Source organism: Aquarana catesbeiana, linkage group LG08 (genome assembly GCF_042186555.1).
Source record: "Aquarana catesbeiana isolate 2022-GZ linkage group LG08, ASM4218655v1, whole genome shotgun sequence".
Lineage (NCBI taxonomy): Eukaryota > Metazoa > Chordata > Amphibia > Anura > Ranidae > Aquarana > Aquarana catesbeiana.
In genome coordinates this window covers 292,454,801-292,473,367 of record NC_133331.1, presented here as the reverse complement: position 1 = coordinate 292,473,367, position 18,567 = coordinate 292,454,801, and the positions used below count along the sequence as shown (strand labels likewise).

Below are 18,567 nucleotides of genomic sequence, written 5' to 3'. Positions count from 1 at the left end.
GAGGGGATTTCACTGCTGGTTGGATCCCTCCTAGGAGAGAGAAGGAGGGGATGTCACTGCTGGTTGAGTCCCTCTAGGAGAGAGAAGGAGGGGTAGTCACTGCTGGTTGGGTCCCTCTAGGAGAGAGAAGGAGGGGGTGTCACTGCTGGTTGGGTCCCTCTAGGAGAGAGAAGGAGGGGGTGTCACTGCTGGTTGGGTCCCTCTAGGAGAGAGAAGGAGGAGGTGTCACTGCTTGTTTAGTCCCTCTAGGAGAGAGAAGGAGGGGGTGTCACTGCTGGTTGGGTCCCTCTAGGAGAGAGAAGGAGGGGTGTTACTGTTGGTTGGGTCCCTCTAGGAGAGAGAAGGAGGGGGTCTCACTGCTGGTTGGGTCCCTCTAGGAGAGAGAAAGAGGGGGTGTCACTGATGGTTGGGTCCCTCTAGGAGAGAGAAGGAGGGGGTGTCACTGCTGGTTGGGTCCCTCTAGGAGAGAGAAGGAGGGGGTGTCACTTCTGGTTGGGTCCCTCTAGGAGAGAGAAGGAGAGGGTGTCACTGCTGGTTGGGTCCCTCTAGGAGAGAGAAGGAGGGGGTGTCACTTCTGGTTGGGTCCCTCTAGGAGAGAGAAGGAGGGGGCGTCACTGCTGGTTGAGTCCCTCTAGGATAGAGAAGGAGGGGGTGTCACTGCTGGTTGGGTCCCTCTAGGAGAGAGAAGGAGGGGGTGTCACTGCTGGTTGGGTCCCTCTAGGAGAGAGAAGGAGGGGGTGTCACTGCTGGTTGAGTCCCTCTAGGAGAGAGAAGGAGGGGGTGTCACTGCTGGTTGGGTCCCACTAGGAGATAGAAGGAGGGGGTGTCACTGCTGCTCCTAGGATAGAGAAGGAGGGGGTGTCACTGCTGGTTGGGTCCCTCTAGGAGAGAGGAGGAGGGGGTGTCACTCCTGGTTGGGTCCCTCTAGGAGAGAGAAGGAGGGGGTGTCACTGTTGGTTGGGTCCTTCTAGGAGAGAGAAGGAGGGGGTGTCACTGCTGGTTAGGTCCCTGAAGCAGTGTAGTCCGATCTCCCCTGATCATCAGCAGAATCTTCAAAGGAAGATGCCGTGGTGATAGAGGGGCTAGATATTGCTTGTGAAGAGAAGGGGAGATCAGACTACATGACAGGACTGATCATTACAGTTGAACATCTGCAAAAGATCTTTTATCCAGCTTACTTTGTTGGGGCAATAACATGGGAATCAGGGATAACAGGCCTAACTAGTGTGTGCCCAAGTTTTATTTTTATTTGTGGGTATAGGGGGTTGGTTAAACGGAGTGATGTTGTGAATGTTCTGTTTCAAGCAATGACATATCTTCTTTAGATCTTGGTCCAACTCGCCAGAATGGTCACCTGCTGAATAAGCGTCCCCCACAGACAGCTTAACTCTAGAATAAGACACAGCAGTTTAATCCAACTCAGTTTTGCTGGTTAAAATGCAGTACATGGGATGTTCACCGGTCAAATCAAAGTGTAAAAGACAATGATCTCTATGTCAACCCGAAAGCTGGAATCTAACCAAGTGAACATGAAGGAAGAAGAAGGAAAGCGACTATCGGCGTCTGCTAGGAGAGAGGAGGAGGGGGTGTTACTACTGGTTAAGTCTCTAAAGTAATTTAGCCTGATCTCCCCTGTTCTTCAGCAGAAGCTTCAAAGGAAGACGCCGTGGTGGTAGAGAAGCTAGATATTGCTTGTGAAGAGAAGGGGAGATCAGACTACATGACAGGACTGACCATTACAGTCGTTCATCTGCCGAAGATCTTTTATCAAGTTTACTTTGTTGGGGCAATTACATGTTAATCAGGGATAACAGGCCTAACTGGTGTGTGCCCAACTTTTTTTTTATTTGTGGGGATAGGGAATGTGTTAAAAGGGAGTAATTATCACATACCTGGTGAACACTGGAACGTTGCAGGGGCCTTTCTTGCACCTCCCACCCAACACAAATCGTCCAGAACACAGCAGCCAGACTGGTAACTGGAAAAAAACCCTGGGAATCAATCACCCTGTCCCTGAGGACCCTCCATTGGCTAGCTGTGAAGGACCAGGTCACATTTGAGACCCTCTGCCTCGCTCACAAATGTACACAAGGAAAAGCCCCGCAATACCTCTGTGACAAAATAAAGCACTACACCCCAGGTCGCCCTCTCTGGTCAACTAACCAGAACCTCCTCCACATCCCCAAGACCCGTTATAAATTAAAAGGCGAACGAAGGTTCGCCGTCCAAGGACCACGGCTATGGAACGCTCTACCCGCGGACATCCGCTCAGAAGAAAATCATCTGGCCTTCAGGAAGAAGCTCAAAGACCCATCTCTTCTGAAGACCCAGACGGACACTGGCGGCAAAGCGCCCTGAGGCGATTTAGTTTGCATATGTAGCGCTATACAAGTTATTCATTCACTTGAAGGTGGAGACAGAGAGTGTAAGGGCAAGGAGTGGCATAAATGCATAGTAGCTGGCTGGTGATGTCCACTCTGTAGATGGGTAGGGCTGGTAGTCACAGTCCTCGGAATAAAAAACATGAGGGTTTACAACCTCTTTAAGGGTCTATAATTTTTATCATAGGTGTATTTTAAATGATAGAGACACAATATCAACCAAAAAGCCAGAAAAAAAATCACATAAAACAAATGCTATAAATGAAGTTGCAGTTCAGTGAATAAAATAAGTATTTGATCCTCAAGCAAAACATGACTTAGTAGTTGGTGGAGAAACCCTTGTTGGCAAGCACAGAGGTAAGACGTTTCTTGTAGTTGGTGACCAGGTTGGCACACGTCTCAGGAGGGATTTTGGTCCACTCTTTTGTACAGATCTTCTCTAGATCCTTAAGGTTTCTTGGCTGTCGCTTAACAACTCGAAGTTTCAGCTCCCTCCATACATTTTCTAAAGAATTAAGGTCTGGAGACTGTTTTGCTTGCGTCTATCTAGCAAGGTTACTTTGTGGTATAAGCAAGGGAGCTGAGATCTCTGCAGTGTGTAAATGTGCTTTTACTATACAAAGATGCTGCACATACAAAACTATTATAATATTAGGAATACAACACAAGATTAACAGATATCTATAACAAGCAAAATGCCTAGCAAATAAACAGCCTATGGTCTGTAACCATAGAAATACACTTAAAAGTTACTTTGCTCCAGTTACTGTATTCATGATCTCCGTTGCTCCTGGAGAACAGGCACCTTCTTGTTCTCTGATTACAGATTTGAGTGTCCTTCGGTGTTAATCCATGGTGAGTGGGCTTTCTATCAGTCTCTGCTGCTCCTTTTTTTTGGGCTTTTGTTTACCAGTTTGTTGACAATGGTTACGAAACAACCAAACTTCCAACTGTCAACAGTTCCCATTGTTACCAAGGCATTTGTTTGAGAAACATCCTCAGACAAACCTGATCTCTGTTAGAATAGCAATCAGACTAGTTTTTATTGCAGTCTTACAGAAAAATTGTTTTATATCAAACTCAACACAGAGACTGACTAGGCCACTCCGGGACCTTAATGTGTTTCTTCTTGAGCCACTCCTTTTTGCCTTAGCGGTATGTTTTGGGTCATTGTCATGATGGAAGACCCATCCACCACCCATCTTCAGTGTTCTGGCTGAGGGAAGAAGGTTCTCATCCAAGATTTTACAATACATGGCCCCGTCCATTGGCCCTTTAATTCGGCAAAGTCGGCCTGTACCTTTAGCAGAGAAACAGCCCCAAAGCATAATGTTTCCACCTCCGTGCTTGACTGCAGGGAGGGTGTTCTTAGGGTCATAGTCAGCATTGTTCTTCCTCCAAATACAATGAGTCAAGTCAAAGAGCTCAATTTTGGTCTCATCTGACCACAGCACTTTCTCCCAATCCTCTGAATAATAAAGATGTTCATTGGTATGACTGTACTTGTGCCTTCTAGAGGAGGGGGACTCGCCATGTTTGGAGGAAGAAAAATGCTAACTATGACCCTAAGAACACCATCGCTACAGTCAAGCACAGAGGTGGAAACATGATGCTTTGGGGCTGTTTTTCTGCTAAAGGTACAGGCCTACTTTGCCACATCGAGGGGCCAATAGACGGGGCAATGTATTGTAAAATCTTGGATGAGAACCTTCTTCCCTCAACTAGAACACTGAAGATGGATCATGGATGGGTCTTCCAGCATGACAATGACCCAAAACATACCACCAAGGCAACAAAGAAGTGGCTAAAGAAGAAGCACATTAAGGTCCTGGAGTGGCCTAGTCAGTCTCCATATGGAAATTGCTGAAACTTTGAGTTGCCAAGTGACATCCAAGAAAACTTAAGGATTTAGAGAAGATCACAAAAGAGTGGACCAAAATCCCTCCTGAGATGTGTGCAAATCTGGTAACCAACTACAAGAAACGTCTTACCTCTGTGCTTGCCAACAAGGGTTTCTCCACCAAGTACTAAGTCATGTTTTGCTTGGGGATCAAATACTTATTTTACTCACTGAACTGCAACTCCGTTTATAACATTTGTATCATGTGTTTTTTCTTGATTTTTGGTTGATATTCTGTCTCTATCATATAAAATACACCTATGATAAAAATTATAGACCCTTCATTTCTTTGTAAGTGGGCAAACTTACACAATCTGCAGGGGAGCAAATCATTATTTTCCCCCACTGTAGTTATATCATTTTCCATCTTGTTCTAAGTCATAATGACTGTCTTCATTTACTTATCATTTACTTATTATTAACCGCATAAAGAGTTCCAAAATAAAATAAAAAAAACCACAAAGAGTACAGCAGTGTAAAATAGGCCAGCAGTAGAACATTTTCCATCAGGGGTAACAGGCCTAACTGGTATATGTCTAACTTTTATTTTATCTATAAGGATACAAGGTATGTTAAGTGGGAGTGATGTCATGAGCGTTCTGTTTGAAGCACCACTTTATGCATTGACATACCTCCTTTAGACCTCAGTCGATCTGGCCAGTATGGTTATCTGCTGAATAAGTGTTAAAATGCAACACATGGGACATTTACCAGTCAAATCAAAGTGTAATGATTTTTATGTAGCCCCCTCCTAGGTAGGTGCTAGGATAGTTAACCAAGTGTTAGTGTGTATTTTTAATAGAAAATGTAGTTGCCACATTGCAGTCAGTGTGGCTTTAATATTGGATTAGGCAAAAGCATAGTCTGGCTCCCTGTACTTAGTGAGCGGTGATCGTTTAGTCGGGTCTGCTCTGTGTGCTCTGCTGCTGCCAGTCTGCCTGATAGATCCCTCTGCATCTAGGTAATTAGAGAAGTTTCTGGATGATAGGTGTGGAGCCATGCAGATGGCAGCATGAATATTGATACAGCTCCAGCCTATCTCAGAAATGCAGACTCTGAAGGTGGGCTAGGAAACTGTATTTATTCCGGGAGCATACAGAGCTCTGGGTCTTTTCTCAGAGTGGATGAATCCTGCCTGGGGGGCATGCTGCTCTCCCAGGCAGAAACTGCTGTTAAAGAGGCCTCAGGTGGGCGACCTGAGGGGAGGAATGCTGAGCACCCAGGTGCTTAGAAGAAGCTGACTGAGGGGAGCTGTCTGCCAAAGATCTGTCTGGTATCACTGGAGGGTGTCGCTTGGAAGATTAGAAGGAGGCTCCATCTGTATTTGGGCCTTGTTATTACAGTCACTGAGAGACCTTGTGCTCTAGCTAGCCCTCTGGTGCCTTATAGTCAGCTGTGGGTTTGTTAAAGGGGACACCAGATGGTGTCCTTAAGAGCTCTGTCCAAATAATCTCCTATTTTAGAGGGACTTTGCTCTTGTGGCTCTAACCACTACTACTTAAGCTGAAGTCTATTGTTTGTTACAAGCCAAACTTCATTATTGCTTGCTCAGAAAAGAATACCAAGTCCTCAAGTTGTACATAGCTCTTATCTTTGGCATATCCCAGCACTTCCCTCAACCCCAGTGGAGTCGCTAGGGGGTGGCTACTGGGGCTATAGCCCCAAATCTGGGGCCCATAGCCCCGAGTCTCTTACCTAGGGTTGGCTCTGGGCTCCATCTGCTCAGCTGGTGGCCGGGGGAGGAACACGACTAGTTAATGTTATTAGGCACAAGTTCTTATCTATATTCAGCAGTTCCGACAATTTAATCATTGTCCCGAAGTCCACGTTTGTACCAATCTGCCAGGGCAATGTAATTGTCGGGAACCGCAGCCCCCCCATGATGTAAAGGGGGGCTCTCTGGGGACCCTGATGTAAGGGGGGGGCTCTATGGGGACCCTGATATAAGGGGGGCTCTCTGGGGACCCTGATGTAAAGGGGGGCTCTCTGGGGAACCCGATGTAAGGGGGGGGCTCTCTGGGGACCCTGATGTAAAGGGGGGCTCTCTGGGGAACCTGATGTAAGAGGGGGCTCTCTGGGGACCCTGATGTAAAGGGGGGCTCTCTGGGGACCCTGATGTAAAGGGGGGCTCTCTGGGGACCCTGATGTAAGGGGGGCTCTCTGGGGACCCTGATGTAAGTGGGGATCCACACTCAGATATATAACTATATATATATATATATATATATATATATATATATATATATATACAAACAGATACATACACACACATGTATATTATATACATGTGTATGCCCGCCCAAGTGTATGACTTTCTTTACTTCGCTGCTATGAGCTCTAGCCCCAGATCTTTTGTAGACCTAGCAACGCCCCTGCTCAACCCTATCCAAGACCTCCAAAAATAAAAACCACAAAAACAACATCCCCTAAACTGGTCCTTGAAGAAAGAGTAAATGAGCCTTTTGTGTGTCCGGCTGCAGGGCTAAAGTTTGGGAATACCTGTGGCTTCTAAGGGAGTACCGCTACATCTATGCCAAATGAAGGCTGGAAACTAACCGAGGGAACATGGAGAAGAAGGGAGGGGACTATCTATGGATTAAACCAACTGACTTAGACTTATAGGTTAACTGGACTGTACCACTTCAGAAAAACACTAGTTACACTGGATGCCACTAGGTGTCAGCACAAAGATATTATACATTACATTAGTGGTGGTCAACTTTCTTCATAAGTGAGACCTTATGTGTGGCCCCTGACCTTGCCAAAAGGCCACACGTTATATACAGTTTCACAGACACCAGACACACAACAGGAGATCGTCAGAGACTATGGGCATTATGAAAGAGATGGTCAGAGACTGCAGACATTGCTATAGAAGAGAGTAAGGACATTCTTCAGGAGACATAGGTTCCTTGCATCCATGGAACATGCTGAAAGAGAAGGAATAATTCTCCATCCCATCTATACTGGGGTATGGGACTCTTCGTGGCTGCTTTGCCGCAGCAGATGTGGAAATCTTGCAGCTGAGGACTTTTTATGAGGACAGCGAGGGAGTGACCCACATCCCCTGTGCCTTCTTCGGACATCTTCTTTGGATAAATGGGGGAATCACATATGGGAAAGTTTTCATCAAAGACAGAAAATTTCTCCTAAGCAGTGCCACATTGTAAAAAATTTGAGGTAATTACATTACATTACTAATAACGTAATGTAAGTAATCTATTTCTATCCCCCTTGGAGGGAGTGGAGATGACCCCATCTATAAGGATATACACTACATACACACACAGCACGAGGCCGTTGTTTCGTCAGATTAAGAGACCCATCAGATTTTGTAACGGAAGTGACGTTCAGTCCCCGCCATCTTGCTACACCCCGCACTCGTCCACAGTAAGGATACAGTGAGAAGGCAGCAAGCGGACATCTTGTTACACCCACCAGAGTCATGCATTTCACAATTATTTTTAACAGTAAACTCAGCTTATCTAGTGAAACACGGTATTTAAAAAACTGTCTGACTGTTTAGATGTTGAATTTTAAAAGCAGCGGCCAGCCTGCTGATCTCATGGATTTGTTAATATGACAGAACACCACTGCTTTGAAAAATCAACATCAAAACAGTGTTTTTTTAAACACTGTATTTCAGTATACAGGCAGTCCCCGAGTTACGAACACCCAAGTTACGAACGACTCCCACTTACGAACGGCCTCAAATGCCGGCCACTTGTGCTCCACGTTAGTTCTGGATACCTTTCGAGCACCTCCGGACACATCCCACACTGCCGTACTACGCCCCAGATAACATAACAAGCGCCTGGAACATCCCACATCCATGCACAGGCGGCAGTTACACTTGTAGTGTTCCGACCGGAAGTTACTTACAAATGCAGTGTTGCGACTTATGAACAACTTAGACTTAGGAACAAACCTACAGTCCCTATTGTGTTCATAACTCGGGGACTTCTTGTATAAGCTCAGTTTACTGTTAAAAATCCGTGTTTTTTTTTTAAAAGTCAGTGGCGTATGAAACATACGCAAAAACTCCACCCGGTGCCAAAAAAAGTGCACACACATGAAGAGTGACACAAAACGTGCAACAGGTGTTACACTGTCCTCCACTAGGGAAGGACCTTACCCTGATCCCCCGGGGTGTTAGGCTCCAGACGGGGACTGATGTACTTCACTAGGTCCATCTGGCCGAAACCAGATGGACCCCTTTCTCAGGAGGGTCTGCTGAAACAGACCCTCCCAAGTACTCGGTTGGGCTCCGCCGAAGGGAGACCCCATGATGGAGGGTGAACTAAGCCAGAAGGCCATGTCCACCCCCACCCCAAGACTTTCAAGGTAGGCCCGAGGACCCACACCCTACTCATCAAAAAGTGACAAATGTGTAACACATCAAACAAAAAAGTGACAAACAATGGGGTAAAATAAATAGGAAAGTGGAGAGAAGGAAGTGGCAGAAGTGAAACAGTGACCATTGTGCAATACAATGGCCAGGCCCTTCAGCCAGGAATAAAAATTTCCCCTGGTCCTAGCCAAAAGGCTCGGCCCTAGAGGCAGGTGTAAAAAAAAAGTGTGTATGGTGAAGTGACCATGGTGCCATAAATCAATGTGACCCTCACTCACAGTGATTGTCTGGCACCCCTGAACTGCCACTTCAGGGGCACATTCACCACAGGCTTTTCCTTACAACCCTGACCAACAGCCCAGACCAGAGCAGCCCCCACCCCAGCTGCGAAGGCCTGAAGTACTGTTAAAAATAAGTGTGAAATGCAAAACTGCGGTGGGTGTAACAAGGTGTCCGCTCGCAGCCTTCTCACTGTATCCTTACTGTGGACGAGTGCGGGGTGTAGCAAGATGGTGGCGACGGAACGTCACTTCCGTTACAAAATCTAACGGGTCACCTAATTTGATGCATCACCTTGTTCACACTACGAGACGTTTCTCAGGGCTGCAGTTCCTCTGAGCTCCACAAGGTGGGGATCTCATGTCTACCTAGACAGAAAGTCTCTATGGAAGACAGGAAGTGATGTCAGATCCAGACAGGAAGTTCTGGGTGAGAGGTGAGTCAGGAGGAAGTAGAGAGAAGACATTGCTGGAACTGGCAGCAGAGGAGGTAATAAGATATTATTTTCTATTAACCCCCCCCCGTCCTCTTCCTCCATAGTCACTGTGACGTCTTTTATCTCCAGCAGATGATAATACACACATATATAGTGCGGAACTATATATAGTGTGTCTGTACTGAGGGGTTAGGATGGAAATGGGGGAGTCTGTACTGAGGGGTTAGGATGGAAATGGGGGGAGTCTGTACTGAGGGGTTAGGATGGAAATGGGGGAGTCTGTACTGAAGGGTTAGGATGGAAATGGGGGAGTCTGTACTGAGGGGTTAGGATGGAAATGGGGGAGTCTGTACTGAGAGGTTAGGATGGAAATGGGGGAGTCTGTACTGAGAGGTTAGGATGGAAATGGGGGAGTCTGTACTGAGAGGTTAGGATGAGAGTGGGGGAGTCTGTACTGAAGGGTTAGGATGGAAATGGGGGAGTCTGTACTGAGAGGTTAGGATGGAAATGGGGGAGTCTGTACTTAGGGGTTAGGATGAGAGTGGGGGAGTCTGTACTGGGAGGTTAGGATGGAAATGGGGGAGTCTGTACTGAGGGGTTAGGATGGAAATGGGGGAGTCTGTACTGAGGGGTTAGGATGAGAGTGGGGGAGTCTGTACTGAGGGGTTAGGATGGAAAAGGGGGAGTCTGTACTGAGGGGTTAGGATGGAAATGGGGGAGTCTGTACTGAAGGGTTAGGATGGAAATGGGGGAGTCTGTACTGAGAGGTTAGGATGGAAATGGGGGAGTCTGTACTGAGGGGTTAGGATGGAAATGGGGGAGTCTGTACTGAGGGGTTAGGATTGAAATGGGGGAGTCTGTACTGAAGAGTTAGGATGGAAATGGGGGAGTCTGTACTGAGAGGTTAGGATGGAAATGGGGGAGTCTGTACTGAGAGGTTAGGATGGAAATGGGGGAGTCTGTACTGAGGGGTTAGGATGGAAATGGGGGAGTCTGTACTGAGGGGTTAGGATGGAAATGGGGGAGTCTGTACTGAGGGGTTAGGATGGAAATGGGGGAGTCTGTACTGAGGGGTTAGGATGGAAATGGGGGAGTCTGTACTGAGGGGTTAGGATGGAAATGGGGGAGTCTGTACTGAGGGGTTAGGATTGAAATGGGGGAGTCTGTACTGAGGGGTTAGGATGGAAATGGGGGAGTCTGTACTTAGGGGTTAGGATGGAAATGGGGGAGTCTGTACTTAGGGGTTAGGATGAGAGTGGGGGAGTCTGTACTGAGGGGTTAGGATGGAAATGGGGGAGTCTGTACTGAGGGGTTAGGATGGAAATGGGGGAGTCTGTACTTAGGGGTTAGGATGAGAGTGGGGGAGTCTGTACTGAGAGGTTAGGATGGAAATGGGGGAGTCTGTACTGAGGGGTTAGGATGGAAATGGGGGAGTCTGTACTGAAGGGTTAGGATGGAAATGGGGGAGTCTGTACTGAGGGGTTAGGATGGAAATGGGGGAGTCTGTACTTAGGGGTTAGGATGGAAATGGGGGAGTCTGTACTGGGAGGTTAGGATGGAAATGGGGGAGTCTGTACTGAGGGGTTAGGATGGAAATGGGGGAGTCTGTACTTAGGGGTTAGGATGAGAGTGGGGGAGTCTGTACTGAGGGGTTAGGATGGAAATGGGGGAGTCTGTACTGAGGGGTTAGGATGGAAATGGGGGAGTCTGTACTTAGGGGTTAGGATGAGAGTGGGGGAGTCTGTACTTAGGGGTTAGGATGAGAGTGGGGGAGTCTGTACTGAGGGGTTAGGATGGAAATGGGGGAGTCTGTACTGAGAGGTTAGGATGGAAATGGGGGAGTCTGTACTGAGGGGTTAGGATGAGAGTGGGGGAGTCTGTACTGGGAGGTTAGGATGGAAATGGGGGAGTCTGTACTGAGAGGTTAGGATGGAAATGGGGGAGTCTGTACTTAGGGGTTAGGATGGAAATGGGGGAGTCTGTACTGAGGGGTTAGGATGGAAATGGGGGGAGTCTGTACTGAGGGGTTAGGATGGAAATGGGGGAGTCTGTACTGAGGGGTTAGGATGAGAGTGGGGGAGTCTGTACTGGGAGGTTAGGATGGAAATGGGGGAGTCTGTACTGAGGGGTTAGGATGAGAGTGGGGGAGTCTGTACTGGGAGGTTAGGATGGAAATGGGGGAGTCTGTACTTAGGGGTTAGGATGAGAGTGGGGGAGTCTGTACTGAGGGGTTAGGATGGAAATGGGGGAGTCTGTACTGAGGGGTTAGGATGGAAATGGGGGAGTCTGTACTTAGGGGTTAGGATGAGAGTGGGGGAGTCTGTACTGGGAGGTTAGGATGGAAATGGGGGAGTCTGTACTTAGGGGTTAGGATGAGAGTGGGGGAGTCTGTACTGAGGGGTTAGGATGGAAATGGGGGAGTCTGTACTTAGGGGTTAGGATGAGAGTGGGGGAGTCTGTACTTAGGGGTTAGGATGAGAGTGGGGGAGTCTGTACTGAGGAGTTAGGATGGAAATGGGGGAGTCTGTACTGAGAGGTTAGGATGGAAATGGGGGAGTCTGTACTGAGGGGTTAGGATGGAAATGGGGGAGTCTGTACTGAGGGGTTAGGATGGAAATGGGGGGAGTCTGTACTGAGGGGTTAGGATGGAAATGGGGGAGTCTGTACTGAGAGGTTAGGATGGAAATGGGGGAGTCTGTACTGAGAGGTTAGGGTTAAAATGGGGGAGTCTGTACTGAGGGGTTAGGATGGAAATGGGGGAGTCTGTACTGAGGGGTTAGGATGAGAGTGGGGGAGTCTGTACTGAAGGGTTAGGATGGAAATGGGGGAGTCTGTACTGAGAGGTTAGGATGGAAATGGGGGAGTCTGTACTTAGGGGTTAGGATGAGAGTGGGGGAGTCTGTACTGGGAGGTTAGGATGGAAATGGGGGAGTCTGTACTGAGGGGTTAGGATGAGAGTGGGGGAGTCTGTACTGAGGGGTTAGGATGGAAATGGGGGAGTCTGTACTGAGGGGTTAGGATGGAAATGGGGGAGTCTGTACTGAAGGGTTAGGATGGAAATGGGGGAGTCTGTACTGAGAGGTTAGGATGGAAATGGGGGAGTCTGTACTGAGGGGTTAGGATGGAAATGGGGGAGTCTGTACTGAAGGGTTAGGATGGAAATGGGGGAGTCTGTACTGAGAGGTTAGGATGGAAATGGGGGAGTCTGTACTGAGAGGTTAGGATGGAAATGGGGGAGTCTGTACTGAGAGGTTAGGATGGAAATGGGGGAGTCTGTACTGAGGGGTTAGGATGGAAATGGGGGAGTCTGTACTGAGGGGTTAGGATGGAAATGGGGGAGTCTGTACTGAGGGGTTAGGATGGAAATGGGGGAGTCTGTACTGAGGGGTTAGGATGGAAATGGGGGAGTCTGTACTGAGGGGTTAGGATGGAAATGGGGGAGTCTGTACTGAGGGGTTAGGATGGAAATGGGGGAGTCTGTACTGAGGGGTTAGGATTGAAATGGGGGAGTCTGTACTGAGGGGTTAGGATGGAAATGGGGGAGTCTGTACTTAGGGGTTAGGATGGAAATGGGGGAGTCTGTACTTAGGGGTTAGGATGAGAGTGGGGGAGTCTGTACTGAGGGGTTAGGATGGAAATGGGGGAGTCTGTACTGAGGGGTTAGGATGGAAATGGGGGAGTCTGTACTTAGGGGTTAGGATGAGAGTGGGGGAGTCTGTACTGAGAGGTTAGGATGGAAATGGGGGAGTCTGTACTGAGGGGTTAGGATGGAAATGGGGGAGTCTGTACTGAAGGGTTAGGATGGAAATGGGGGAGTCTGTACTGAGGGGTTAGGATGGAAATGGGGGAGTCTGTACTTAGGGGTTAGGATGGAAATGGGGGAGTCTGTACTGGGAGGTTAGGATGGAAATGGGGGAGTCTGTACTGAGGGGTTAGGATGGAAATGGGGGAGTCTGTACTTAGGGGTTAGGATGAGAGTGGGGGAGTCTGTACTGAGGGGTTAGGATGGAAATGGGGGAGTCTGTACTGAGGGGTTAGGATGGAAATGGGGGAGTCTGTACTTAGGGGTTAGGATGAGAGTGGGGGAGTCTGTACTTAGGGGTTAGGATGAGAGTGGGGGAGTCTGTACTGAGGGGTTAGGATGGAAATGGGGGAGTCTGTACTGAGAGGTTAGGATGGAAATGGGGGAGTCTGTACTGAGGGGTTAGGATGAGAGTGGGGGAGTCTGTACTGGGAGGTTAGGATGGAAATGGGGGAGTCTGTACTTAGGGGTTAGGATGGAAATGGGGGAGTCTGTACTGAGGGGTTAGGATGGAAATGGGGGGAGTCTGTACTGAGGGGTTAGGATGGAAATGGGGGAGTCTGTACTGAGGGGTTAGGATGGAAATGGGGGAGTCTGTACTGAGGGGTTAGGATGAGAGTGGGGGAGTCTGTACTGGGAGGTTAGGATGGAAATGGGGGAGTCTGTACTTAGGGGTTAGGATGGAAATGGTGGAGTCTGTACTGAGGGGTTAGGATGGAAATGGGGGAGTCTGTACTTAGGGGTTAGGATGAGAGTGGGGGAGTCTGTACTGGGAGGTTAGGATGGAAATGGGGGAGTCTGTACTGAGGGGTTAGGATGAGAGTGGGGGAGTCTGTACTGGGAGGTTAGGATGGAAATGGGGGAGTCTGTACTTAGGGGTTAGGATGGAAATGGTGGAGTCTGTACTGAGGGGTTAGGATGGAAATGGGGGAGTCTGTACTTAGGGGTTAGGATGAGAGTGGGGGAGTCTGTACTGGGAGGTTAGGATGGAAATGGGGGAGTCTGTACTTAGGGGTTAGGATGAGAGTGGGGGAGTCTGTACTGAGAGGTTAGGATGGAAATGGGGGAGTCTGTACTTAGGGGTTAGGATGAGAGTGGGGGAGTCTGTACTGAGAGGTTAGGATGGAAATGGGGGAGTCTGTACTGAGAGGTTAGGATGGAAATGGGGGAGTCTGTACTGAGGGGTAAGGATGGAAATGGGGGAGTCTGTACTGAGGGGTAAGGATGGAAATGGGGGAGTCTGTACTGAGAGGTTAGGATGGAAATGGGGGAGTCTGTACTGAAGGGTTAGGATGGAAATGGGGGAGTCTGTACTGAGGGGTAAGGATGGAAATGGGGGAGTCTGTACTGAAGGGTTAGGATGGAAATGGGGGAGTCTGTACTGAGGGGTTAGGATGGAAATGGGGGAGTCTGTACTTAGGGGTTAGGATGGAAATGGGGGAGTCTGTACTGGGAGGTTAGGATGGAAATGGGGGAGTCTGTACTTAGGGGTTAGGATGAGAGTGGGGGAGTCTGTACTGAGGGGTTAGGATGGAAATGGGGGAGTCTGTACTTAGGGGTTAGGATGAGAGTGGGGGAGTCTGTACTGAGAGGTTAGGATGGAAATGGGGGAGTCTGTACTGAGAGGTTAGGATGGAAATGGGGGAGTCTGTACTGAGGGGTTAGGATGGAAATGGGGGAGTCTGTACTGAGAGGTTAGGATGGAAATGGGGGAGTCTGTACTGAGAGGTTAGGATGGAAATGGGGGAGTCTGTACTGAGGGGTTAGGATGGAAATGGGGGAGTCTGTACTGAGAGGTTAGGATGGAAATGGGGGAGTCTGTACTTAGGGGTTAGGATGAGAGTGGGGGAGTCTGTACTGAGGGGTTAGGATGGAAATGGGGGAGTCTGTACTTAGGGGTTAGGATGAGAGTGGGGGAGTCTGTACTGAGAGGTTAGGATGGAAATGGGGGAGTCTGTACTTAGGGGTTAGGATGAGAGTGGGGGAGTCTGTACTGAGGGGTTAGGATGGAAATGGGGGAGTCTGTACTTAGGGGTTAGGATGAGAGTGGGGGAGTCTGTACTGAGAGGTTAGGATGGAAATGGGGGAGTCTGTACTTAGGGGTTAGGATGAGAGTGGGGGAGTCTGTACTGAGAGGTTAGGATGGAAATGGGGGAGTCTGTACTGAGAGGTTAGGATGGAAATGGGGGAGTCTGTACTGAGAGGTTAGGATGGAAATGGGGGAGTCTGTACTGAGAGGTTAGGATGGAAATGGGGGAGTCTGTACTGAGGGGTTAGGATGGAAATGGGGGAGTCTGTACTGAGGGGTTAGGATTGAAATGGGGGAGTCTGTACTGAGGGGTAAGGATGGAAATGGGGGAGTCTGTACTTAGGGGTTAGGATGAGAGTGGGGGAGTCTGTACTGAGGGGTTAGGATGGAAATGGGGGAGTCTGTACTGAGGGGTTAGGATGGAAATGGGGGAGTCTGTACTGAAGGGTTAGGATGGAAATGGGGGAGTCTGTACTGAGGGGTAAGGATGGAAATGGGGGAGTCTGTACTTAGGGGTTAGGATGGAAATGGGGGAGTCTGTACTGGGAGGTTAGGATGGAAATGGGGGAGTCTGTACTGAGGGGTTAGGATGGAAATGGGGGAGTCTGTACTTAGGGGTTAGGATGAGAGTGGGGGAGTCTGTACTGAGGGGTTAGGATGCAAATGGGGGAGTCTGTACTGGGAGGTTAGGATGGAAATGGGGGAGTCTGTACTGAGGGGTTAGGATGGAAATGGGGGAGTCTGTACTTAGGGGTTAGGATGAGAGTGGGGGAGTCTGTACTGAGGGGTTAGGATGGAAATGGGGGAGTCTGTACTGAGAGGTTAGGATGGAAATGGGGGAGTCTGTACTGAGGGGTTAGGATGAGAGTGGGGGAGTCTGTACTGGGAGGTTAGGATGGAAATGGGGGAGTCTGTACTTAGGGGTTAGGATGGAAATGGGGGAGTCTGTACTGAGGGGTTAGGATGGAAATGGGGGGAGTCTGTACTGAGGGGTTAGGATGGAAATGGGGGAGTCTGTACTGAGGGGTTAGGATGGAAATGGGGGAGTCTGTACTTAGGGGTTAGGATGAGAGTGGGGGAGTCTGTACTGGGAGGTTAGGATGGAAATGGGGGAGTCTGTACTTAGGGGTTAGGATGAGAGTGGGGGAGTCTGTACTGAGGGGTTAGGATGGAAATGGGGGAGTCTGTACTTAGGGGTTAGGATGAGAGTGGGGGAGTCTGTACTGAGAGGTTAGGATGGAAATGGGGGAGTCTGTACTGAAGGGTTAGGATGGAAATGGGGGAGTCTGTACTGAGGGGTAAGGATGGAAATGGGGGAGTCTGTACTGAAGGGTTAGGATGGAAATGGGGGAGTCTGTACTGAGGGGTAAGGATGGAAATGGGGGAGTCTGTACTGAAGGGTTAGGATGGAAATGGGGGAGTCTGTACTGAAGGGTTAGGATGGAAATGGGGGAGTCTGTACTGAAGGGTTAGGATGGAAATGGGGGAGTCTGTACTGAGGGGTAAGGATGGAAATGGGGGAGTCTGTAGTGAGGGGTTAGGATGGAAATGGGGGAGTCTGTACTGAGGGGTTAGGATTGAAATGGGGGAGTCTGTATTGGGAGGTTAGGATGGAAATGGGGGAGTCTGTACTGAGGGGTTAGGATGGAAATGGGGGAGTCTGTACTGAGGGGTTAGGATTGAAATGGGGGAGTCTGTACTGGGAGGTTAGGATGGAAATGGGGGAGTCTGTACTGAGGGGTAAGGATGGAAATGGGGGAGTCTGTACTGAGAGGTTAGGATGGAAATGGGGAAGTCTGTACTGAGGGGTTAGGATGGAAATGGGGAAGTCTGTACTTAGGGGTTAGGATGAGAGTGGGGGAGTCTGTACTGAGAGGTTAGGATGGAAATGGGGGAGTCTGTACTGAGGGGTTAGGATGGAAATGGGGGAGTCTGTACTGAGAGGTTAGGATGGAAATGGGGGAGTCTGTACTGAGGGGTTAGGATGGAAATGGGGGAGTCTGTACTGAGGGGGTTAGGATTGAAATGGGGGAGTCTGTACTGAGGGGTTAGGATGGAAATGGGGGAGTCTGTACTGAGGGGTTAGGATTGAAATGGGGGAGTCTGTACTGAGGGGTTAGGATTGAAATGGGGGAGTCTGTACTGAGGGGTTAGGATTGAAATGGGGGAGTCTGTATTGAAGGGTTAGGATGAGAGTGGGGGAGTCTGTACTGAGGGGTTAGGATGGAAATGGGGGGAGTCTGTACTGAGAGGTTAGGATGGAAATGGGGGAGTCTGTACTGAGGGGTAAGGATGGGAGTGGGGGAGTCTGTAGTGAGGGGTAAGGATGGAAATGGGGGAGTCTGTACTGAGGGGTTAGGATGAAAATGGGGGAGTCTGTACTGAGGGGTTAGGCTGAGAGGGGGGTCTGTACTGAGGGGTTAAGATGGGAGGGGGTCTGTACTGAGGGGGTTAGAGTGGAAATGGGGGGTTTGTACTGAAGGGTTAGGATGGGAGGGGGGTCTATACTGAGGGTTAGGATGAGATGAGGGTCTGCAGTGAGGGTTTAGGATTGAAATGGGGGAGTCTGTACTGAGGGGTTAGGATGGAAATGGGGGAGTCTGTACTGAGGGGTAAGGATGGAAATGGGGGAGTCTGTACTGAGGGGTTAGGATGGAAATGGGGGAGTCTGTACTGAGGGGTTAGGATGGAAATGGGGGAGTCTGTACTGAGGGGTTAGGATGGAAATGGGGGAGTCTGTAGTGAGGGGTTAGGATGGAAATGGGGGAGTCTGTACTTAGGGGTTAGGATGAGAGTGGGGGAGTCTGTACTGAGGGGTTAGGATGGAAATGGGGGAGTCTGTAGTGAGGGGTTAGGATGGAAATGGGGGAGTCTGTACTGAGGGGTTAGGATGGAAATGGGGGAGTCTGTACTGAGGGGTTAGGATGGAAATGGGGGAGTCTGTACTGAAGGGTTAGGATGGAAATGGGGGAGTCTGTACTGAGGGGTAAGGATGGAAATGGGGGAGTCTGTAGTGAGGGGTTAGGATGGAAATGGGGGAGTCTGTACTGAGGGGTTAGGATTGAAATGGGGGAGTCTGTATTGGGAGGTTAGGATGGAAATGGGGGAGTCTGTACTGAGGGGTTAGGATGGAAATGGGGGAGTCTGTACTGAGGGGTTAGGATTGAAATGGGGGAGTCTGTACTGAGAGGTTAGGATGGAAATGGAGGAGTCTGTACTGAGGGGTAAGGATGGAAATGGGGGAGTCTGTACTGAGAGGTTAGGGTGGAAATGGGGGAGTCTGTACTGAGGGGTTAGGATGGAAATGGGGAAGTCTGTACTTAGGGGTTAGGATGAGAGTGGGGGAGTCTGTACTTAGGGGTTAGGATGAGAGTGGGGGAGTCTGTACT

General features: G+C 49.1%; 2 protein-coding genes and 1 pseudogene across 2 annotated transcripts in view; 2 read left to right on the top strand and 1 right to left on the bottom strand.

Moving 5' to 3' along the window:
• LOC141106799 (uncharacterized) overlaps positions 1-18,567 on the bottom strand; it is a 262,881-nt pseudogene that overhangs the window by 115,691 nt on the left and 128,623 nt on the right.
• LOC141104964 (uncharacterized) overlaps positions 1-18,567 on the top strand; it is a 71,539-nt gene that overhangs the window by 45,869 nt on the left and 7,103 nt on the right. The window lies entirely within an intron of this gene.
• Positions 9,299-18,567, top strand: part of LOC141104954 (gastrula zinc finger protein XlCGF53.1-like) — a 255,234-nt gene continuing 245,965 nt past the window's right edge. The window contains exon 1 of the mRNA XM_073594762.1: positions 9,299-9,400. The gene's annotated coding sequence lies outside the window, so the exon portion shown is untranslated. The remainder of the gene's footprint in view (positions 9,401-18,567) is intronic.